Raw genomic sequence first — 24,022 nt, 5'->3', positions numbered from 1 at the left:
GTGGTGTTGAGGCCACCTAGACACTATATGTGACTGAACCCAGTTAGGACCTCTATATAAACTTTTAAGATTTGGCAGGCAGGTGCAGGGATCTTCTTGTCGTAGACCACTGAAGACAAGCCTAGTATGTAAATTCTCTTGCTAACTAGAACTGCTACCTGCCAACCTGGAGTGGACTGCCTCTCTCTTCAGTCTCTCCCTGCCCTCCTCAGAGGGCCCTGTTTCAGATTATCCCCAAGAAGCTCTTGAGGTTGCCAACTAACACCAACACACGTGTTTGATTCCAGATGAACTGCTGTTTCCCTGAAACATGCATGAATTCTGCATACCTGACTTCATGGGCAAACTAAGCACAGGGTTAGCAGTGACTACCCTTGTCCCTTGTTCCCTGCCAGCCCAGGGACAATTAAGGTAAAACTATGCGCCAAAGAGCAAAATGCACATGAATCTTGGAACAGATTAAATCAGTGTGAATACAGAGCAGAAGCTGGGACTTGTAATTAAGAGAAAGGACAGTTTTGTGACACCAAGTTCATTAATGGGAACACTCAATTCATTACTGCGAAGTATTTATTCTTTTTATACACTTTATTTATTTTGAGGGGAGAGAGAAAGAGAGTGAGAGAGAATGTGAGCAAGGGAGGGGCAGAGAGAGAGAGAGAGAGAGAGAGAGAGAGAAAATCCCAAGCAGGCTCCATGCTGTCAGCCCAACGTGGCACTCCAACTCATGAACTTCAAGTTCATGACCTGAGCAGAGATCAAGAGGTGGATGCTTAACTGATTTAGCCACCCAGGTGCCCCCATTATTGCAAAGTATTAAAATTCTAAAGATATTCCTTAAGATATACATTTGGGGGATTTGAATTTTTCCATTGTTGCCTCTCACCTTTATCACCCACTTTTGGAAGCTATGTGGTAACACAGTAGGCTGGAGACAAAAGGAGACTGGGTACATTTCTTGAAGAATACCCAAAATAAAAGTCAAGAAATACAAAGTGAGAGTAGGGACAGAAAGAAAACTACTTCCTTGGAGTTTTATGATGTTGTAGTCACTATGTGTCTCAAAAAACTCTTAGAATGTTCAGTGGTGGAAAACAATTCAAAGTTGTAATTGAGATACCTGCTATCACTCCATCTAGGACTTGAACCCTGTGATTAATAAATTAAAATTCAAGTTAGTTGACATACAGTGTAGTCTTGGCTTCAGGAGTAGAACCCAGTGATTCATCACTTACATATAACACTCAGGGCGCATCCCAAAAAGTGCCCTCCTTAATGCCCATCACCCATTTAACCTATCTCCACCCGCCCCCCAGCAACCCTTAGTTGTTCTCTGTATTTAAGAGTCTCTCGCGGTTTGCCTCCCTCTCTGTTTGTAACTTATTTTTCCTTCCCTTTCCCTCTGGTCTTATGCTAAGTTTCTCAAATTCCACATATCAGTGAAATCATATGCTATCTGTCTTTCTCTGACTGACTTATTTCACTTAGCATAATACCCTCCAGTTCCATCCATGCTGTTGCAAATGGCAAGATTTCATTCTTTTTGATTGTTGAGTAAAGTACATTGTATATATACACCACATCTTCTTTATCCACTCATCAGTCAATGGACATCTAGGCTTTTTCCATAATTTAGCTATTGTTGATAGCGCTGTTGTAAACATTGGGGTGCATGTGCCCTTTTGAACCAGCATTTTTTTATCCTTTGGATAAATACCTAGTAGTGCAATTGCTGGGTCACAGGATAGTTCTACTCTAAAATTTTTTGAGAAACCTCCATACTGTTTTCCAGAGTGGCTGCACCAGTTTGCATTCCTACCAACAGTGCAAGAGTGTTCTCCCCTTTCTCTGCATCCTTGCCAACATCTATTGTTTCCTGAGTTGTTAATTTTAGCCACTCTGACCAGTGTGAGGTGATATCTCATTGTGGTTTTGATTTGTATTTCCCTGATGATGAGTGATGTTGAGTATCTTTTCCTGTGTCTGCTAGCCATCTGGATGTCTTCCTTGGAAAAGTGTCTATTCATGACTTCTGCCCATTTCTTCACTGGATTACTTGTTTTGGGGTGTTAAGTTTGGTAAGTTCTTTATAGATTTTGGATACTAACCATTTATCCAATATGTCATTTGCAAATATCTTCTTCCATTCCGTCAGATGCCTTTTAGTTTTGTTGTTTCCTTTGCTGTGCAGGAGCTTTTTATCTTGATGAGGTCCCAACAGTTCATTTTTGCTTTTATTTCCCTTGCCTCTGGAGACATGTCAAGTAAGAAGTTGCTGCAGCCTAGGTCAAAGAGGTTGCTGCCTATTTTCTCCTGTAGGATTTTTCTGGTCTCCTGTCACATTTAGGTCTTTCATCCATTTTGAATTTATTTTTGTGTATGGTGTAAGAAAGTGGTCCAGGTTCATTCTTCTGCATGTTGCTGTCCAGTTTTCCCAACACTATTTGCTGAAGAGACTGTCTTTGGGTCACAAATCAGCCCTCAACAGGTACAAAAAGATTGTGATCACACTATGCACATTTCTAGATCACAACACTCTGAAACTTCAAATCAACCACAAGAAAAAAATTTAGAAAGCCTCCAAATATATGGAGGTTAAAGAACATCTTACTAAAGAATGACTGGGTTAACCAGGAAATTGAAGAAGAAATTTAAAAATACATGGAAGCAAATGAAAATGAAAACACGACCGTCCAAACCCTTTGGGATGCAGCCAAGTCAGTCCTAAGAGGAAAATACACTGCAATCCAGGCCTATCTCAAGAAGCAAAAAAGGTCCCAAATACAGAACCTAACCTCACACCTAAAGGAACTAGAAATACGGCAGCAGAGAAAGCCCAAAGCCAGTAAAAGAACAGAAATAAAGATTAGAGCAGAGATAAACAATATAGAATCCACAAAAATAGTAGAACAGATCAATGAATCTAACAGCTGGGTTTTTGAAAGAATAAACAAAATTGATAAACCACTAGCCAGAGTTCTCAAACAGAAAAGAGAGAGGACCCAAATAGATAAAATCATGATAGAAACAGGAAAGATCACAACTAACACCACAGAAATACAAACAATTATTAGAGAATCCTATGAAAAATTATATGCCAACAAATTGGACAACCTGGAAGAAACGGACAAATTCCTAGACACCCACACACTTCCAAAACTCAAACAGGAAGAAACAGAAAATTTGAACAGGCCCATAACCAGCAAAGAAATTGAATCCGTTATCAAAAATCTCCCAACAAATAAGTGTCCTGGGCCACATGGCTTCCCAGGGGAATACTACCAGACATTGAAAGCAGAGATAATACCTATTCTTCTCAAGCGATTCCAAAAAAATGGAAATGGAAGGAAAGCTTCCAGACTCATTCTATGAAGCCAGCATCACCTTGATTCCAAAACCAAACACACCACTAAAAAAGGAGAAGTAAAGGCCAATATCTCTAATGAACCTGGATGAAAAAATTCTCAACAAGATACTAGCAAATCGAATTCAACAGTATATTAAAAGAATTATTCACCACGATCAAGTAGGATTCATCCCTGGGCTGCAGGGCTGGTTCAATATTCGCAAATCAATCAACATGATACACCATGTTAACAGAAGAAAGGATAAGACCATATGATCCTGTCAATAGATATAGAAAAAGCACTTGACAAAATACAGTGTCCCTTCCTGATAAAAACCCTCAAGGAAGTTGGGATAGAAGGAACATATCTTAACATAATAAAAACCATATATGATAGGCCCACAGCTAATATCATCCTCAATGGGCAAAAATTGAGGGCTTTCCTCCTAAGGTCATGAACACGACAGGGATGTCCACACTCGCCACTGTTGTTCAACATAGTGCTGGAAGTTCTAGCCTCAGTAATCAGACAACAAAATGAAATAAAAGGCATAGAAATTGGCAAGGAAGAAGTCAAACTTTCACTCTTCACAGACGACATGATTCTCTATGTGGAAAACCCGAAAGACTCTACCAAAAAACTGCTAGACCTGATACAGAAATTTAGCAAAGTCACAGGATGTAAAATCAATGTACAGAAACCAGTGGCTTTTTTATACACCAATAATGAAGCACCAGAAAGAGATCTCAAGGAATCGATCCCATTAACAATTGCACCAAATACCATAAAATACCTAGGAATAAATAAACCTAACGAAAGGTAAAAGATTTATGCACTGAAAACTATAGAAAGCTTACAAAAGAAATTGAAGAAGACATAAAGAAATGGAAAAACATTAAATGCTCATGGATTGGAAGAACGAATATTGTTAAAATGTCAATACTACCCAAAGCAATCTACATATTCAATGCAATCCCTATCAAAATAGCACCAGCATTCTTCACAGAGCTAAAACAAACAATCCTAACATTTGTATGGGACCACAAAAGACCCCAAATAGCCAAATGTTGAAAAAGAAAACCAAAGCTGGAGGCATCATAATTCCGGACTTTAAGGTACATTACAAAGCTGTAATTTTCCAGACAGTATGGTACTGGCACAAAAATAGACACATAGATCCATGGAATAGAATAGAGAACCCAGAAACGGACCCACAAATACATGGCCAACTAATCTTCGACAGTGCAGGAAAAAGTATCCAGTGGAAAAAAGAACCCCATGTTTAAAAGGCAGACAAAGTAACCTCTGAGGAGATTAACTCCATGCTCTCAACCCAGACAATATCTCCTCACATACATCCCAGGAAAGATTGGGACACAGTTTAGAAAAACCAGTGTCATAGCAGATGGTACAGGAAACTTTCTAGGCAGAGGTGGATGGCTTCCTTGTGCGGAGGGGGCAAATGGGAGGTAGTGTGGTCTACGTGGTAAACCACGCAGCGTGGGCATTCTCACCTTGTATCACTGGGATCGGCACAATCAGGGAGGGAGTTTTGCCCCTATTACCAGATACAAACATTATCAATGAAGGGTGACCATGGGTCCAGAGGCTGGGCAGGAGATATCTGCAGGGTGCCAGACCTATTTTAGAATGACAATAATGAGGAAATCTATGGTAGAGGTGACAGAATATGTGGGCGACGTTAGCATAAGGATTCGAAATAAACACAATACAAATTCTGTAAGTCACAAAGGAAGAAAATGGAAACCTGACGCTGGAATAAACAGTTACGAAGAAGAAACAGCCAGAGACACTGGCTATGGATGGGAAATGAATGAGTTTTTCGACAACTCGGTAGACTATCAGATAAGACAGTGGGCAGTATACCCAAAGATCAAATGAGTGAGCTAGAACATTTAGTCAAAGAACAATCTTAGCAAGCATTACAGAGGCATCAAAAGGTAGAAACTAAGATAACTTTATGAAACACAACAACAAACGAGGCCCAGAAGGATAGAACAAAATAAGTGGAGGGACAGCATTTACAGAAACAGTGCTCCAGTCCTTGGGTCTATGGTAGCTGGCGGCCCTGGACCTGGAGGTAGCCTCGCTCCTTGCCTGGGGTAATCTTGGAATCTGGGCGGTATGTAGTGCCTGATTTCAGGACTGTCCAGGACAGCCATGAATGCCACATCCTATGCCCTCCCCTTCCAAGGTGTTGAGTAATTCCAGAGGGCCAAGAGTCACAGGTATGTTCTAGTTCACTCTAGAAAGAAATGCAACCCCAAGGATAATTATGACGCGTGTCCACAGGAGAAAATGAGGTCAGCGCAGTGTTCTAGCTCTGAGGAGTCCATGTGTGCAACAGGCCAGGGGGTGAATCGGTGCCCTGTCGTTCTCTCCAGATCTGGCCTGTTAGTGGGTCTTTAGGAAGAACTGGAGTAGACAAACAGAATAAAGGGTGAGATTACCAAATCAGATGGAATCCTTGGGAGACAGAAGACAGGAAAACTGATGAAGATAAGGAGTGAGAGTTGACAAGAATATCAGCCATCTCCTGGGTCTTGTCTTTGATTAGAGAAAACTGTTCAGAAAAACACTGATAAGAAAGATGGGTTGATGCACCATCTTTCTGAGGAGCTGACATTTCAAACGTCTCTCTCTCAATCCTACTGAAAAGCCGAAACCTTCTAAAGCTAAGGACAGACACAAGAGGGAGACAAACTAAGCATTCATCCGCCTGCATTGCCTTTTTCAGAGGAGGAAATTTTGTGAGACACTCAGCAAGCAGGGATGCCAGTCTATAAAGAATTTGGAGACAGCTACTTGCACTGAAGGGTTAAATCTTTGAAGGGCTCTGTTCTTAGTTCTAGCAGAATACAGAGGTTTCAAAGTCATAAACCAGATGAAGTCATAATGACCTGTGCTTGGGGTACAATCTGGTTTTAGGGCACCGAATATTACAATCAATACCTTGACCAACATGCCTACTCATGGTACCTAACTGGGCCCTGGTGCCCCCCAGACAATAGAAATTGACAAGAGGCGGAAGGGGCCATCCAGGCAGGGTTTGGTTGGGGCTTGTGCTGGAGCACAAGGGAGGCTGAGCCTCTGAGGAGGGGTCAGAGAGAGCTTTATAAAGAGGCGTAGGTGGGAAAAGAATGACTTCTAATCACATAGAGGAGGGGATTTCTTGGCTCCTGCACGCGTCAAGGTCATGCTTCTTCATGCGTCTTCTAGCATGTTAAATCTTGACCCTCGGGCAGTACTTTTTTTTAGTATTATAATGAGGGGGAAACGGGGGTGAAACGTTACCACTGTGGTCCATCTTGGGGCGCACTGGTTTGGCCCCACCTTTACCAGTCTTCACAATCAAGACATCCCTTTCAATGAGCATGCTGCCTCTGCGTTCCTGCAAGATACGCTACTCAAGAGCGTATCTTTTTCTCTCTGTGAAGGCAGCCAAGAAATGCTGGATTTTGTGGTTGGGGTGAGGGGACCCAAGTCCAGTCCTCACTCCGTCTTACTTATGAGAAAGCAAGTTTTTAGGGCACTTGCTAAAGAACATGTCAAACAACTACCTCTGTGAAAGTAAACCATAGAAAATTAAGATGGATGTCCCCTCAAATCATTTGTCATACCCTACAGCATATCATGAAATTTAGAATAGAGTCCAAATGTATTGTTTAGATAAGAATACCGATCAAAACTAGAGTACTTTCCTAATGTAAACTTAATTGGGTTAAGTGAGTCAAAGATTAATCTACAGACAGAACTCACGTCGGAGTGGTTCTCATATAACAGATGGGAAAAAGGATGAAAAAATTTAGTAACATGAGCCTAAGAAGTGATTATAAGGCCCCAAAATGTATACGAGTTGTCACTGAAAGATAGTTGCATTGATTAAATAGCCAAGAAGACTGTGGCTCATCTTTTTGACTCTGAAAGTGTGAAGACAGAAAAATTCCCTCTGACGCTTACTTACTTGGTACCATGATCGCTTCTTTTTCCAATCTAATAATTATAGAATAACGGGAAGGATGAACCTAATGAGGGAACTGTTTTTAATTCTGAAGGCATCACACTCAGTGCAGCAAAATAAAATTGAAAATGTGTGTTAGTTCCAGGCATGCGTGTTGGTTCACATGGATTTAAAATGTGGCTTAGATACACCAGCTAGTGTAAACTTTGACTTTAACCAGAAGTTTTTGGTAAGTTAATAAACGCATCTAACACTAACGTCTTGGTGCCCGTGAAACATTAATGTTAAGAAATGTACCTCGGATCAGTGGAACTTCTGGGAGCTGAAAAACACGCTTTGGTCTAGGAGCCCCTCGGTAATGATAATATCCAACTTTCAAAAAGGAAAGAAGTGAGAAGAGGAAAACTCCAGAACAAGAATTTTTCTAAGCTAACTTAATTCAAAGTTAGATGGAAATGAGTTAAATGACTTAGAATAGTTTAGCGAAGTGGAGCAAAGGAAAAAGAAAATGTCCAAATTTCCTACAGACCAGCCTTACCACCAGGTGACGTCATGGTGATTGCAACGGTCAACAGACCTTTCACACAGCCTTTCCAACTGTTCATTCATGTAGGTGATTGGCGGGGAATTAAGTTTCGGGGAACAAATTCTTTGTAAACAGAATGAAGGTAATTGGATTCTATTTCTTCTTATCTGAAAATATGGAGAGGCCCTGCACGTAGGCGGCTCGTTGGTCTAGGGGTATGATTCTCGCTTCGGGTGCGAGAGGTCCCGGGTTCAAATCCCGGACGAGCCCGCTTCCTTTTCAACCAATTGGATTCAGAGAATCAAGGAAAAGAAGTATTTTCCCGAATATTCTTGCCAAAAAGACCGGGCTCTCACCTTGCTAACAGTGGCACTGCTCTCGGAGGAGCTGGGCTCTGACTCCCGGATCTCCCGGACGCGAGGCACCCGAATCGTTGACGGGGTACCCGGCCGCCGGCCCCTGTGGGTCCCTCCGCCGCCACCGAGGGGGCCGGGGGCCGCGGCGGGCGCGCACGCGCGTGCGCACACCTGGCGCGGCTCGGGAGGCGCGAGCAGCGTCCCCTCGGAGCTCCGCCGCGCGTGCGCGCAGTCGAGAATTCGTGACTTAACGTTGTCGCCTGGCAACGGGATGAGCGTCCACGACGCGCTGCATCTGCGGCTCCCAGGGCGCGGAGCAAAGAGGCGCCCCGATCCGCTGCTGGCGTGAGACGCCTGCCGCTCTTTTCCTGCGTTGCCGCGGTTGTTCATTCGTTTATTCGTTCCGCGAGTGAATTTTCAGCGACTACTGCAGGTCAACCTGTGCTGGGTGCTGGGGGCGCAGTGGTGGACAAGGTATAAACTAGTTTTTGTTTCTACGGAATTTCACATCACAAGTAGCTAAATACTTACCATGTTCACGCTTCCTGGGACGAAGCGCAGCATTCCCATAGAAGCGTGGAGAACCAGGGCCGAACTGTCCGCTCCAGGGAATATTGTCCGCCAGGGTTTGTCCTCCAGGAAAGAGAAACCAGAAGGAGCAACCCCTGCCCTATGCCCGAAACTTACCAGTACTTTCTCCTCTGCCCCAGGAGATGCGCTCACTTCTGAACTGTTGAAACGCTCGGGTACATTGATGAACATAAATTTAAAAGACGAGACAAGGAAAGAAAGAAAGAAAGAAAGAAAGAAAGAAAGAAAGAAAGAAAGAAAGAAAGAAAGAAAGAAAGAAAGAAAGAGAAAGAAGGAAGGAAGGAAAGAAAGAAAGAGAAAGAAAGAAAGAAGGAAGGAAGGAAGGAAGGAAGGAAGGAAGGAAGGAAAGAAAGAGAAAGAAAGAAAGAAAGAAAGAAAGAAAAGAAAGAAAGAAAGAAAGAAAAAGAAGGAAAGAAAGAAAGAAAAGAAAGAAAGAAAGAAAAAGAAAGAAAGAGAAAGAAAGAAAGAAAGAAAGAAAGAAAGAAAGAAAAGAAAGAAAGAAAGAAAAAGAAAGAAAGAGAAAGAAAGGGGAAGAAAAAAGGAAAGAAGGAAGGAAGGAAGGAAGGAAGGGAAAGGAAGGAAGGGAAAGAGAGAAAGAAAGAAGGAAAAAAAGAAAAAGAAAAAGAAAGAAAAGAAAAGAAAATGGAGAGGAAGGTATTAATGCACTTACTTTACTCGTGCTAGCTGAATTAAGTTGTTTCTTTCTAATAACCGTGTTGTGACCCAAACTGAAAGTGAACACACACACACACACACACACACACACACACACACACACCACTCCAATTTCTTTCAAGGCTCAACTGGCCCCGCTCATCTCAGTCTGAAAGACTGGGTCTTTTGTTACCTTTCTGATCAGTTGAAGGCCCAATAGGCTTGAAGACGCAGGTCATCGTTCAGAAGTGGTGTGTGACATATTCTCTTTTTACACAGGAAACATGAATTTAAAATTTATTTGTAATTTAATATAATTTTACAATTTGAAGTAGGTGGTGTCATTCATTAAGTTTGCAATTCAAAAGGAACTTCCTCCAACCTTTGCCCTTCAAGAATGTTCTTAGGATTCAGGAAGTCAGTTTATGCCATCTAAACCAGAGATTGAATAATCTTCTTTCGAGGGATTTTATTATCCCAAGAAGGGTGAGTTAAAGATCCTGTCTGGTAATAAACAGCACAGGCAGGTCATTTTACAGGGAAGTCTATCGTCAATAAGCTGGACTCATAATCTGTTTCCATTTATTTTTAGGGCCTCATTATAACAATGCCCAGCAACCAAAGATCACCTGACGTCTAAACTTAAGTGTCTAATATGAGAGGGATAAAAGTGCACTTAGAAAAAATAGAGGCTAATGTTATGCAGAGAGAAGAAACCTTCTCAGGAAAGTTATTACAGGGAGAAAGAATGCTGTAGAAAACAGTAGCTTCGCTACAAAAGCCTCTTAAAATTGAAATTGTGAGCGTAGAAATGAAAAACTTAATGGAGTAGCTGCAATAATTCTCTTCCAGAAGACGGAGTAAAATATGTAAAGGCAAACTCCAGCAGTCATGTTCCCTAGGAGACCCCCAAATTAGTTGAAACTGCCGCCTACACAAAAACCTGCACGCAATGCTTATAGCAGCTTTATTCACAATTGTGGAAACTTGGAAGCAACCAAAATGTCCTTCAATAAGTAGTAAGCCTTCGGGGGCGCCTGGATGGCTCAGTCGGTTAAGCGTCCGACTTCGGTTCAGGTCATGACCTCACGGTGTGTGAGATTGAGCCCCGCATCGGGCTCTGTGCTGACGGCTCGGAGCCTGGAGCCTGCTTCCGATTCTGTGTCTCCCTTTCTCTCTGGCCCTCCCCCGTTCATGCTCTGTCTCAAAAATAAATAAACATTTAAAAAAATGTTTTTTAAATAAAAATAAGAAGAGTGTAAATAATAATTTTCAAAAAGTGGGGGAAAAGGAAAAAGGGAGACGAAACACCCTGGAGGTTTAAAATCCAAGGTAAAAGAAGTCCCAGAAAAAAAAAGAAAAGAAAAAGAAAGAAACTAGAGAACACATAAGTGAGAAAATCAAAACAGAAAAAGTCAAGCTAATTTCCCAAACTGAAATACATGATTTTGCAAATTTAATGCTGTAATAGAGCTCTGAGAACAATGAATGAAAATAGAAACACGCGAAGGCATATTTTTCAGACATTTAGGAACACCGGGGACAGAGAAATAATCCTGAAAGAGAAAAAAGCTAATTGCAAATGAAGTATCAGTAATTAAAATGACTTCTTACTTCTCAAAAGCAATACAGGAAGCTAGAAGAAAACGGAGAACGCTTTCAAAATCCGGAAAGAAAAACTTCCCCAACCTAGCATTCCATACCCAACCAACACTCAATCGAACGTTAGAGAAACATAAAAGATATTCTCCAATACCCAAATATTTAAAAAATCTAAATATCATAAGAGAACACTGGACAATATTTACCAGTCATCACATACAAGCAGTGAAGACCAACTCAAAAAGACTATGATATAATTGGAAGAAAGATGGATCGGAAGCCTGTCTCTATACGGTGGTGTTTAAGGCGAGGAACAAGATGAGCCTTTTTGTATGGTGAGTAGTCAATCGAAAATTCTAAACTTGAAAAATCAGTAAGTAGATAAAGCATCCGTATCAGTCAGAATACAATTCTGGCTTTGTAACAAAGACCTCAACCTACTGTAGCTTAAAGGAGGTGGACGTTACTCATCTCTCACATGATCGTCTGAAGGTACAATCGAGGCTGACGCTCTGGCCCCACGGTGTTGGTTCCAGTATTGTACCTCGTGGCTCCCTCCTTCCTACGGGGTTGCTTCGTGTTTCGTGACTCCTTCTTTCCTGCGGTGTTGCCACTTCCAGCAAGCACACACGGTAGGAAGAGAGAAGTGGAGGGTGTTCCTTTCCTCTTCTGGGCATAACCTGCACGTTTCACAGACACCGACTCTCCAACGCGCTGGTTTCGAAACTGGTCACATGACCCCGCTTAGCGTCAAGGAAAGTTGTGCATTGGGGACTTCTCGTGGGTGGCTCTGAGCCCTACTAAATGTCCAACCAGCCATCTCTGCCGTAGCATCCGATTTGGAGATACGCCGGGAAAAGCAAACACCACCACAAACCGAAAGCCAAATGGCTGAAAATCTTTCCCTCTCCCAGGGGGGAATATGAGGAAGAAGGCCACGTATTTTTGAAGTACTTAAGATTTTTAAACGTGTGGTTAACTTTGATGGGAAAAGATGTGAACTTAAAAAATAAGCCTGAAGCCAAGAACAAAGGTGTGGCTTAAAAAAAAAAAAAAATCCATCCGGGTTCAAATGGGGCAGGGGAGGAATACCCCATGAGGGAAAAAGGCCTTGTTGGAAAGAGGGGAAATAGATCCTTCTTGATACCGACTGGGGAATTGGACTGAGCGGAGAAAACAAGGCAGAGGGAAGCGTATGATTGATTTGCTTGATCTTCATGACCACTTTCCTGCTCAGATTTCAGGATTCTCCCTGATGGGTCACACACATGCTTCAGCGCTCGGGCCACAGTGATTTCTCAACACTCATGTAGACACTGTGGGCCCCCCGGCCTTTGCTCAGGCCCTGTCCTCAGGAAGGACACCCTCTCTCCTGGCCAGCTCTAGAAAACTTCCTCGGCAAGACTCACCTTTAATACAGCCTTCTTTCCCCAGGCATTTATGATTCATTCTGATTAGTCATAATCAAGCCCTACCCATGTTCCCTTATGTGCATTGTATTCATTCTGTGAAACAAATTTTTAAAAAGCAGTTGAAAAAGCTTTTTGCACCTTCCCCAAATAATCTTCCCGCTGGGAGTGCCTCTTTTAACTTTTTTTTTTTTTTTTTTTTTTTGCACCGCATCCTTTGGAAATGAGGCGCAAGTCGGGCCACCTGTCCCCCCGAAGATCACCCAAGAAGCACACGGGGCTTTGGGGGGAATCGGAAGTCGCGGCTCCTCTGCTGGGATGAGCGGGGAGAGAGCCCCGCGAGTGAAGGGCTCTGCCCTGCGCAGTTTCACCCTGCAGGGTCCAGGCGGTGACGACACGGGGTAGAGTTGCAGCGCGGCCCCGCTGGGGCCCGTCGTCTAAGCTTCCGGACTGTCTTCTTAGCCGCGAATTCGGAGTCCGGACTCGCCAGGCTCCCCGAGGTCCACACCAGGGGGACCGGCTCTGGGAGCCCCCGCCCGCGGCTGGCTCGGGCGGGTGGCGCCCTCGGACCGCAGGGAGGGGGACCGCAGACAGGTGCCAGGCAGCCGCGCGGGGGGAGCCCAGGCCCAGGCCGAGGTGCTTGCGTCCCGGCTCCGCCCCCGTCGCGACTCCTGGGGGAGCTGAGCCTGCTTTTCGCGTCGCGACTTTTCCAGTCCGGTCGTGGTCCATTCGCGTGGGAGCCGGAGCTGGTCTCCCGGGCGTCCCGGAGCCGCCTCCTGGATCCCCTGCGTCCAGGACAGCCGGGAGCTCCCGAGTGTCAACTCTGAAATAAAGTACTTGGAGACCGTGGCGCGTGGTGACGAGGTGGCCGAGTGGTTAAGGCGATGGACTGCTAATCCATTGTGCTCTGCACGCGTGGGTTCGAATCCCACCCTCGTCGGTGAAGGTATTTTAGCGAGGGGGCGCGGGAAGGAGTGCGTGCAATTTCACCTTGGCTTTGACTGTCAATATTGTCTGTGTGGATACTTTATGTGAGTAATAAAGTGCCCGCGGAAGGCTTCCTTCCGGGTCCCTGAGGAAGGAGAGGGTGGGAAGGAGAGAAGCGAAACACCGGTGAAAACTTCTCCCTAGAAATCACGAAGATGTGGATGGCCCTTTATTAACACTTGAAGCCTGTACTGTTTTACCGCTTATATTTAGATCTGCAACTCTCCTGGAACGAATATCGATTTACAGTGGAAGGAAAAATCAATTGGAGTATTTATTTATTGGTCTATCATCCACCTGTAGATAAATATAGTCATATTGCTATTCAAACAGATCACCTTTACCGTGGACATCGAATGGCCCTGTCTGTGCCGTTCTTTTCAGGAATCTACTCTTGAGTTGTCTGTTTTACATACTCCGCTGTCTTATTTCTAGAGCTTTGTAACAAGTCTCAAACCCTTGTTCCTATTCCAGATTTGCCTGTTCTCAATTGCCTTTTTGTAGTTCCATACACATTTTAGAATCGTTATGTAAATGTCTGCCCCCAAAAAAGGGGGGGAGGGGAAGGCTGATATAATTTTGGCTAATAATGTTTGAATCTATAGAGCAATGTGAGTACAATAGACATCTTTAAAATATTGAATCTTACGATACATATTAGACCCTTCAATTATGTATGTCTTCTTGAATTTATCTCAATAGTGGCTTGTCTGATTTGTCTACGTAGAAATAGAGCCCGTATTTCACTAGATATGTTTTACGTATTTGTATTTAAGTATCTGAATTAGGCTGTAAAATATGGCGTATATGAATATGTTGTTGTATATGCTATTAGGTTGTGAAATTTTATTGTTTATTAAAGCATTGAAATCCAGTGGACTTTTATATACCAGTCATGGAAAGCCTGATAATAGCTCATCATGCGGGCGCTGAGTTGAAAAGACGACAACACAGGCAGATGGTCTTGCTATGGAAAATGCCATACTAGGAAAAGCCGAGGCCCCATCAGGAGATGCATACAGGCCATCGGACCCCAGGGAATGCACAGTCCTCACTGGGTACGTCGCAGCACACAATTTTCGGGAAAGAAATAGCAGGGTGGGGGAAGTTGAAACTGAGATAGGCTTTTTGTATTGGAGAGAGAAAATGTTCTACTGAAAGGCACTCTTACTGTGCGGGTGAACATTCTGGACAGGAATCACCGCTTAGTTAATTTCTGGCTCCCTGAAGTGGGTCGAGGAGGGAGGACAGTTGCCAGGTACAACAGAGGACCCACCTTTGCTTTACGCATAGAAGCTGTCTTTTGAGTAAATCTGTTGACAGCATCCGAGAGCACCCTCTCCCCCTCCAAGACTTAATGATCTACTCACTAGGTAGGCTTTCTGTGATACATGCACTTTACTGCGGATATAAAATTGATTAGAAAGTATGGACGAGTTCACTGAACATCGATGATACAAAAGTATATGACATGAGCCTTATGTTTTAATTAGTGGACTTTTCGTTGCTGCTTCGATATGGACATCTACGAGCATCTTGCTCACAGAGATTCTCATTCCCCAAAGCTCATTGCAAACTTCTTGGAACTTTAGCAGAACAAAACCCAAGGGGCTGCTGGCCTCTGGCCCACATGTCCGTTTTTTCCAACTGTGGCTGAGGCTTCCGCTCCCCCGGCGTGGCCCTCGTGACTGGAGGGTGGGCAGAAGTAGTTCTCAGTGACAGGTGATTTCTCCCCATCGGGGGACGTTCGGCCATGTCTGGAGACATGTTTGGTTGTCACAACTAGAGAGGGACCATCTGGCGGGGAAAGGCCAGAGGCGCTGCCGACACCCTCCAATGCTCGGTACTTTCTCCAACAGCAAATAATTTCCAGCACGAAATGTTACTAACATCAAGGTTGAGAAGTCCTGATATGTTGTGATAGAGATTAACATAATGCACACACATATGTATTATAATATCATAAGAACCCTGAGTACAATATAGTAAGAACCCTGTCCTGGGTCTTAAGGAAGTCCATTCCGGTAGGTGATACAGACAGTGACCCCCACAGACCACCACAGAGGCACAAGTTCATGCTGTTGAGACACAACATGAACCTCACATACAGCTACTCAAAGACAAAAACTCTAGCACAGACCTGGAGCGGCACAGAGACAGATGAACGCCAGAGACACATAGTCTGAGAAGCAGACGTGTATACAAAATGACACAATCACCCCCACACGCACTAAATAAGGCAGCGAGGGTCAAAGTGTGCCAAACACTGGGCTAAGCACTTCCTACTCAAATGTGGATAACATTCTCATTAAAAAGTATCTGATACAATCGTGGTCTCCGTGTAAAATTTCATAAATCCAAGGCACAAAGAACTTAAACTTTCCCAAGGTCACCAGCTGATAAACTGGGCTGGGGGGTTAGGATTTTTAGCCGTCTGGTCTGAAATCTAGTGTCTGCCTTACCCACGCTTCTAAGCTATCCCTTTCCCTGAGGGTCTCAGGAGGCTGGTTCCTTCTCCTTTGGGTATTGGATCTAAGAGGCCTTCCAAGACCCCACACGCACACCCCTGTCTTTAAAACTTCGACTTTGCCTTGTTTTGTTGCCTCCAAGACCCGAGAGCGTTTGAAATTACTCTGTATCCTTTTCACTTGTATATATGTAGCTACTTCTCCCCACAAGGCTTGAGGAAGCAAGAGCTGGTCCATCCAGGACTGCGACATACAGCAAATGAAAATACGAAATGCCTAATTAAATTGCAACTTCGGATCATTTTTTAGTGTATCTCATGCGATATTTGGAACATGCTTATATTTTTAAAAATAATCATTCATCTGGGGGCGCCCGGGGGGCTCCCTCGGCTAAGTGAAGAGTCTTGCTTCTTCGGCTCAGGTCCTGAACTTGGCAGCTTGTGAGTCCGAGCCCCGCGTCGGGCTCTTGACTGTCCGTGTGAAGCCTGTTTGGGATTCGCTCTCTCCCTTTCTCTCTGCCCCTCCCCTGCACACTCTCTCCGTCTCCCTCTCAAAACAAATAAATAAACCTAAAAAAATTAACCAAAGAAATAAAAAAAAAATGATTCATCCATTCGAAATTCACGTGTAATGTTTTGTCTGGCAACCCTATTTCCTTCACGGTCAGCCTGACATCTGTGGGGTCTTGGCATACAGTGGCCATTAAATGTCCATTCAACGTGGAGATACAGTAAGTGTTTCTATGGTTGCAGCTCAGGAAATCGATGGAACTCTCTGACCTGGGTGCAGGGATTGGTGTACTTACAGATTTGCGGGGAGAATGTCCACAGAGAGTTGCAGGTGAACAATCGAGTTGCAATGTCCACAGATAGTTGCAGAAATCGGTGATTTCTTACTGTTGCCCGTCCCCAGGTGGTCACTATCTTCACCCATCGCTTTGGGTGCTGCCGCACCTCGGTGCCATCGTGTGTCTCTGCTGGCCTGGAAGATCTTCCCTTAGAACCTTCTAAGACTTGTTGATCCCCCAGCAATTCCTCTCCACACACCTAACTGCCTTCTCAGTACGGGACGGCGTAGAGCGACAGTGTGTTTTCTGGAAAGGGTCCGAGGACATGACCGTTCTTTATGGACACACCGCTCGTGCGTCTTTTCCCTTTTCGTTCCAGGCTTCTGGCTCCTCGTTTTTCTCATCTTCAAACTATTATCCACCTGTCGGATTTGGGAGGCGATAAGTGAACTAATGAATATGAGATCATTTGTAGGCTCTCAAAGGCAAGACAAATGCCACTAATCGATACTGCTTAATGTGGGACTCTCACACTGCGAGTGGACACCTGAGAGTGAGAGTCTCACACTCAAGAAGACACCGAGTGCAGAACAGAGTCTGGGGTACGGCAGGACCAGTGGGTTTTGGAGCCGAAATGCCAGGATACCGGCCCATGAACATCTATAGCCACAAAATAAGCATATCCCTGTAGCCAGCAGAGAAGATGGTGAGAGGAACTGTGTTGGGAACAGGCCTCTCCGGCTCTCTGGATTTGGTTCCCGGCTGTGATGGGGTGTATGAAACGAACGAGAAGCCCAGGTGCCTGCTTCCCTGATGCTGGCACCTGTTGCTGAGTCAGGAACCGTGTCCGTACCTTTAGAGGAGTCACATGTTCTCCTGGAAGGGAAGCATTACGTGAGCAATCATGGAATCATTTGATGCATCGTTCGTGTGTGCTGAAAAGAACCAGATGAGACTATGAGGACAGAATCTGTCACCGAGGGGTTCAGGAGAAACATCCCAGAGACGGGGGCATGAAAGCCATGAATCGAAGCAGACCCACAGGGGCCTGAGTATTTAACATATTCTGACCATCATCTGACTGATAATGATGAACTCTTCTTGAGAAACCTTCATTGCCCGGTGGACTGGGGAGACCCCAGGCCCTGACCCAGAGGAGTCCCCAGAGGTGCTTAGTCTTGTCATGAGAAGGAATTCCAGGACAGACACGCAGCAGATGAGCGACGCAGTGGGAAAGTTTATTAAAGTGAAAAGTCCACTTGAGACATGAGAGCAAGAGAGAGGCAGAGACAGAAACAGGGAGACAGAGAGAGAATGAGAGCTGTGCCTTTGGGGTTGGGTTTCTTTTATTGCTGGATGTTTTTTTTTTTTTTTTTTTAATTTATTTTTGGGACAGAGAGAGACAGAGCATGAACGGGGGAGGGGCAGAGAGAGAGGGAGACACAGAATCGGAAACAGGCTCCAGGCTCCGAGCCATCAGCCCAGAGCCTGACGCGGGGCTCGAACTCACGGACCGCGAGATCGTGACCTGGCTGAAGTCGGACGCTTAACCGACTGCGCCACCCAGGCGCCCCTGCTGGATGTTAACTAGGGGACAGGACATTCATTGCTTGGGGTGCGAAGCGTGGCTGGTCTCCCACTTTTCCTCCTCTCTTGCTCAGGGCTTCCTGTCATGGCCCGGCCCTCTTGGGCCCATCTGGTATGCTGGGGCTTCTCGGGGAGTGAGGCCCCGACAGGCCTCTGACCCTCTCCGCGGCTGGGCACGGCCTCCTCCGTGCTGGCCTCCGGGCATCCCCTCAGAGCCTAACTAACTGCCTGCTCTCTAGGGGTTACAAAATTGTGAATTAATTATTTTGACTTAGTGATACATGGACGAGGAGAAAAAGACCCAGAAGTTCTCATGGCTACAGAGTATCGGCACATTTTCTGAAGAGATTTGTTATAGATCATCAATACTGACTTTTTTCAGTCTTACATAAGGCAAATATTTTCTAGTTTGTCCTTTGTGTTCTATCCTTGTTTGTTAGTATGTGTCAAAACATTTTAAATACATGCGTTTTAATGTTTCTTCTTTGTGTTTTTTCATCAGAATGAAATTCAGAAACACAAATGAAATAATTTTCTAAATTTTTCCTCCTGAAGAAATCATGCTACCTACGGTTATACGCTTCCAGTCTTCCCCACTCACCATTAAGTTTCTCCTTATGGGCCACCTGCCTGGCTGAGTCGGAAGAGCGGGCAACTCTTGATCTTGGGGCTGTAAGTTCGAACCCCACACTGGATGTAGAGATTACCCAAATAACATCTTCAAAAAAAAAAAAGTTACTTCAGGACCGCTGGGTGGCTCAGTCGGTTGGGCACGCAACTTCGGCTCGGGTCATGGTCTCCTGGTGCGTGGGTTCAATCCCTCCATCCGGCTCTGTGCTGACAGCTCAGAGCCTAGAGCCTGCTTCGGATTCTGTGTTTCCCTGTCTCTGCTCCCCACCCCTCCCCCCGCTTGCCCTCTGCCTCCCTCTCAAAAATAAACATTAAAAGGTAATTCATTCATTAATTAAAAAGTTACTTCTTGCACAAAATAGGTGCCAAGTAAAATTTTGAACTGTGGGCTGCACCCTCAAATCACCATCCACAAATTCTGGAGTCTCACATAGGCTGGTGAATGTCCTGCCTTATTTCGATTGGTTTGTTTAATGGAAATCCATGCAAATGAGATCTCAGTTGAGAAGAGTGTGGCAGGGTGTGGGTAAAAGGTGTGATCTTGCCCGTCCTGATAAAAAGGCAGCATTAAACCGCAGGCCTTCACGTGCACAGTCTTTAGGGTTGGAGGCCTGAAAAGAGCTCCTCGGTGTAAGAGGTGAGTTTTACTTCTCGCGCTCTTTCCATACTTGATTAGAAATCGCTCTGATGAGGGATATGTGTTTGCTATTGGGGGTATTTGTTTAAAAAGTAAATACATAAACAGAGTAAGTAGACAGTGTGGAAGACAGAGGAATGGTCTCACACCATTCCTTCTTTAATAGAATTCTCCTACCCCTTCAGTTCCCAGCAAATTTTAGAGAAAACATTCATGAGGACTCTAAGGGGAGTCTCCTTAAACATTGAAAGGGCTCTGCCATGTAATGGAACCACTTAAAGTTATGCTGAGTGTTATTTGTTGGACGTGGGCTAAAATGAAAGGTCACAGAAACACGGGCCATGTTTCACGGAACTCAAAATCTTAGGAGGCCGTGAGACGGTACACAAAAAGGGGACTAAAGAATGCAAATGCCATGCAGAAATAAGTGTTACTTACGGGCTCTTTGCCAAAGCATTTTTTTTTTTTTTATGGATTATACATCCTGCCTTGGCTCACTGATCAGTCATACTTCACTTGTAACCTCCAGTCAGCTTGTTTTCACTCCTAAATGTTGCTCAGAAGAGTGAAAGAATCCTGGATAGTGATGGAACACTCAGTCTTTTTTGATGGTGTAATCCTCACTGCCGGGTGCGTTCCTCGGTACAACGATACGTTTGGTCTTCATCCACCGTTCCTGTAACTGCTTCAGAGCCATAAAGGTGAACTGGGTGTCTTGCTGTTAATGAAGGTGACTTTTGGATCCCAACTTAGGGCAGGGCTGGTAGCCAGGAGGACCGACCCTGTGATCAGAGGGGCTCAGTCCCAGACCCCTGGGGAGAGGGGAGGGGCTGTAAGTTGAACGAGCCAATGGCCAATGACTTAGTCAATCAGGACTGTGCGACGAGACCGCCAGAAAAACCCAGCAGCGCTGGGTCTGAAGCGCTTCCAGGTTGGTGAACACGTGGAGATGTGGGCCGTGCCGTGGGCCGTGATTGCTTCCTGCCCTTTCTCCATACCTCGCGCTTCTGGTTGGTGATTCATATCCTTTCTCACATCCTTTAGCAAACTGGTAAGCCTGTTTCCCTCAGCTGTGGGAGTCTTCTAGCAAATTAAAGGAGGAGGAGGTCCTGGGAGCCTGCGATCTGTAGCCAGGCAGTCAGAGGCACAGGTAACCCCCTGGGGCTTACTACTGGCAGCTGCAGTGAGGGCTGGGGGCAGTCTTATAGGACCGAGCCCTTGACCCGTGGGATCTGATGCTGTCTCCCCATAGATGTTGTCAGAATTGAGTGAGTTCTCGGACACCAGCTTGTGGTTGGGGGCCACCGCCCCCCACACGGGAATCGGGTCCAAGAACTTAAAAGATCTGGTGTCAGTAGAGTCTCCGTTCCCCATCATCCATGGCTAAGCTCCAGAAAGCGCTGACCTGTCTCTGTTTTCGGGGACGTTGAGGAGCCCCACTGTGGCGTGTGAACACAGCGTGTGCCCGGGAAACCCTGCCTCCTTGGTGATGGTGACCAGCAGGAGGCCTGCGCGTGAGGTACGCCTCGTCAGCGTGTGCGTCTGAGCATCTTTCCTACACGTCCACCCGCTAACAGGGGCCCGCAGGGGCCCTGGCAAATTTGGGGACGATTATGCCAACGCCGATGCTGTAAACGTCCTTGTCCTTCCGGACACCACGTGCTCGCAGCTACTCAGGCCGCTGAGTCACGGATCCGAAACATGTCCGAGTTTCAGTGTGGCTGTTGCCATCCTTCCCACACCCACAGTGCCCAGGGCCGCCTGTCGCTTTCCTACCTCCCGTCACGCAGTGCTGGTGTCTCTATGGTTAGGGCACTCACCTTGGTTATGGTTGGTGTTTATAGTGTTACCACACTGTGACTCGTACTTGAATACCCAACATGCCAACTGAGTTTGAGTCCCCTTGTATCATATGCATGGTCCATTTGGAAACTCGCTTTTATAAAGTGCTTTTTTGGGTCGTGACTATTCTAAGTTGATTTATTATTTGTTTATTTTGAGAGAGAGAGAGGGAGAGGGCGCGTGACCAGGGAGAGGGGCCAAGAGACGGGGGGAGACGGAATCCCAAGCAGGCTCGGCGCTGTCCGCATGGAGCCCAACGCGGGGCTTGAACCCACAAACCGTGAGATCATTAACCTGAGCCGAAATCAAGAGACGGTCACTTAACTGACTGAGTCACCTAGTGCCCCAAGTCTTGACTGTTTTGCAAAGGTGGGGTTATCTTCCTTTATTTGGTTAGGGAGTGTTTTTGATATTTTTTTGGCCGGTGAGCGTCTTGCCACTGCGTTTTTCCGTTTCCGCTCTGTCAGTGGTTTCATTTTTTTTTTTTTTTTAATCACAATTTAAATAGACGCCGGTTTTCCGTCTTCCGACTCACGGTGATTGTTTTTTCATTTCACGCTCCATATACGTTGCATTTTGAGCTGAAATTTCTAGGGTGACACAGAGGGGTCATTGTCAAACTTGTTCTCTCTTCTTGCCCGATGAACCCAGCCCTCTTTGCTGACAAAGCTGTCCCACCCCCCTTTCTGCAGCGTTCACTGTGTCTTTCGTTGAGTTTCCATACAAGTTTCTGCCGTTTTTGAAACCTTCCTTTTCGTTGATCTAGTAGTTCTCTGAGGAGGAGTCCCAGGTGGCTATGACTAGGATGGCCTCACAGAGCACGTGCTATTTGCCGTGCAATTCCTTTCGCTTGTTTTCATTTTGTGTTGGTCTTGGGGTCTCTGGACCCCGCTCATGTCCACATCGACTTACCTTTTCTTCTCAGTTGCCAAAAAAGGCAAAGGCTGCTACGTTGGTAGAAATACAGTTGATCCCACCGGTTAAACTGAGGAGAAAGGAAAGGACCCCTTTAAAATATCATCTTTCGGTCTGTGACCATAATATGTGAGGAAATACAATTGGCGTTTGCCCGTGTTTTGTGTCTAGTAACCTCTTTCAATGCATTGGTTCCAATATTCTCTCTGGTGTCCCGTATGTATTATGCGTATCTTATAGCCTCACTTGGCAACAAGACAATTGTCACTTATCATTGACACGACGGTAGACCTTTCCTTCTTTTTTCCACAGGTACCGCGGCGGCAAAACTCAGAGCGGCCTCGACTGACGCGCCCCTTTCACCCGACGTCCCCACTTCAAGATCCCTGTTTGACATTCTCTGCCTCACTTGTCCTTTGGACATTTGGAGAGGGAGAACCGGGATGGCTCTTCCACCTGTCCTCGATGGCTTGACATCAGCCGCATCCAAAGGATCCAGACCAGCGTGATCCCAGGGAGGCCGGGGGCTAAGATCCCAGCGCGGGGGATGCTGGCAATGAGCAGGGTCTCCCGTGTGCCGCCTGTGGATGCTGGAGGTGATCACCCCATCCCAGCTCCCTAAAAGGGAGAGGCAGCTTCCAATACTTTCGCCCAGGAGGGGAGGGATCGCTGTTCTAACTTGAAGGGCTGGGTGGATTTTGAGAGAAGCTGCAGGCTTCTGAGGCCGCTGCAACTTACACATCGCCTCTGCTGACGGCTCGTGGCATCGTAGCTCACCACGTCTCCCTGTGTTAAGACGAGGTCAGTCACCGAAACACGCAAGTGCAGCCGTAGCCAACCCTGGGGCAGCTCAGATGATCACGTCACCCTCCTCGCAAGTCCGCCCCCCTCTCTGGACTGGGACCTTGCAGCCCGAGAGGGGGCTGAGAAATGAGAGATACTGGTGACCCGGCCACAGCGTGCGAGCCTGGTGGGTGTGTTAGTACCCGACGTTCTCGGTCTTTGTTCCTACTTTCAGCGCCTGCTTCAGGGAGTCGGGTCGATTCGGCAGAACCGGAAAATGTTTCTGCAAAAAATCATTAATCCAACAAGAAGCTCTTTGCCCGAACGTGTGTTCCAACCCCTTGTAAAGACCCTTCAACGTATAATAAATCTTCAGTTGAGTTCAAGTCTTAAAAATCTTGTGTTGTGGCACACATGAAACTGAACAGGATTCAACACGAAATGAGGGCTTAAGACAGAGACTGTGAAGCTATTCGAGCTGCCTTTTAATAACCTCTGCGGCTGTTACTGCCTGCAGGACCTTGAGCTCTTTGCCGCCACCTCTGTCTTTCAGGTTCGTCCTCTGTAAATGGGGGGAAAGTAGAAAAGCCTTTTTCAGAATTAAACATGTTAGTATCTGTAAAGTTATTACAGGAACCGAAGCCAATGATAGATTGTTTACATGCTGTTTTACTCCTATTATTAGTGTCATTATCAAACTGTTTTCTACTTTGCTTGAGTCTATTACCTCTTTATTGTGAAGGAGGCTGGATCCGGCTACAGTCAGCGATTGTTGGAGCCTCTGGCGTGGGTTCATCCAGATGCGCCCACCACAGACATTCATCTCAGCTCCTCGTGGCCCCGGGTCCGCTGGTCACCTCTGGTCCCCTCCGCTAGGCGGTTCCAGTGGGAGGGACAGCAGAGTGGGTTGTGGGAGTTT

At 45.6% G+C, this 24,022-nt stretch overlaps 1 long non-coding RNA gene and 2 other non-coding genes across 4 annotated transcripts; 2 read left to right on the top strand and 1 right to left on the bottom strand.

The window, feature by feature from the left end:
* Nucleotides 1-552: 552 nt before the first annotated feature.
* LOC131515311 (uncharacterized) lies at nucleotides 553-8,413 on the bottom strand. 2 transcript variants are annotated; one of them, XR_009263551.1, is made up of 2 exons: nucleotides 8,212-8,413; nucleotides 553-747 (listed from the first exon to the last, which is right to left on the bottom strand). It is a non-coding gene; the product is annotated as an uncharacterized LOC131515311 (long non-coding RNA). The 2 variants fall into 2 exon arrangements; XR_009263552.1 differs by lacking the exon at nucleotides 8,212-8,413 and adding an exon at nucleotides 887-1,274.
* TRNAP-CGG (transfer RNA proline (anticodon CGG)) lies at nucleotides 8,054-8,125 on the top strand. Its single transcript has one exon. It is a non-coding gene; the product is annotated as a tRNA-Pro (tRNA).
* A 4,912-nt stretch (nucleotides 8,414-13,325) lies between the features above and the next one.
* TRNAS-GCU (transfer RNA serine (anticodon GCU)) lies at nucleotides 13,326-13,407 on the top strand. Its single transcript has one exon. It is a non-coding gene; the product is annotated as a tRNA-Ser (tRNA).
* The last annotated feature ends 10,615 nt before the right edge of the window (nucleotides 13,408-24,022 follow it).

The sequence above is a fragment of the Neofelis nebulosa genome, chromosome 6 (genome assembly GCF_028018385.1).
Source record: "Neofelis nebulosa isolate mNeoNeb1 chromosome 6, mNeoNeb1.pri, whole genome shotgun sequence".
Classification (NCBI taxonomy): Eukaryota; Metazoa; Chordata; class Mammalia; order Carnivora; family Felidae; genus Neofelis; species Neofelis nebulosa.
The sequence above is the reverse complement of the archived record's forward strand: the minus strand, read 5'-3'. Positions and strand labels throughout refer to the sequence as shown.